Consider the following 884-nt stretch of genomic DNA (forward strand, 5'->3'; position numbering starts at 1 on the left):
CGATATTTGGTGTGGGAGCAGCGGTCTCACTTAGTTACACGGAAAACTTAAGGTTCGACGCTTTTAGAAGTGACCTCACTCGTGTAGAAAGAGTTAATACAGGGTTTCTTGCGCCAAGCTCGTTAGTTGATTAGTGGTTTGAGATCTTGAGCGTGCGATGCATTTCTTTCCGGTGGACAGGGTGAACCGAAACTCCAGCACTGAAATTTCTTATGATGTTCAGCGATATTTCAAGTGTACCTTATTTTATTTATTTAACCTGATCTCATTAGGGCCATCAGGTCTGTCGGACCAGTGTTTCACACATACAGTAAATTTTTTATATCATCGTTTCCTAAGAAATAACAATTTTAATATGACGAATAGTATTAAAATGATTTGAGAGTCCGAAGTGGCAATGTGAATAAATACAATGACTAAGCGCTAATATAGTTAATACTGGTAGTACTGGCACTACTATAGCTACTGCCACTAACAAAGACAATGATAATGACAATAATGATAGTGTCACATATGAGAAGAATTTATACGAGTAGGTGAGATCTGGGGAAAGGAAATTTAAGGAGACGGTACTAGCTAAGAATACTGGAAAAAGAGCGAGATCTCGTTGGAAAGAAGGATGTACACCGCTAATGAGTGCGTACAGGGATAATGGTAATCCTTATTGTTGCTTTAGTAGCTATATCAGTAACTGTGTTCTGAAGCTGTAGATGTTGTTCAGTTCTCTAATATAATACTGGAGATCATTCCACAGTCGGGTTCCTGCTACCGAGAAGTACTTTGAGAAAGTGGCTTAATGATGGAGTGGGATAGAAAGGATTTTGTTCTGAGAGGAACGCGTGTTTCTGCCACGCTGTTAAGATAAGATAAGAGCGTTTACGTCT

Source organism: Schistocerca gregaria, chromosome 4, assembly GCF_023897955.1.
Source record: "Schistocerca gregaria isolate iqSchGreg1 chromosome 4, iqSchGreg1.2, whole genome shotgun sequence".
NCBI lineage: Eukaryota > Metazoa > Arthropoda > Insecta > Orthoptera > Acrididae > Schistocerca > Schistocerca gregaria.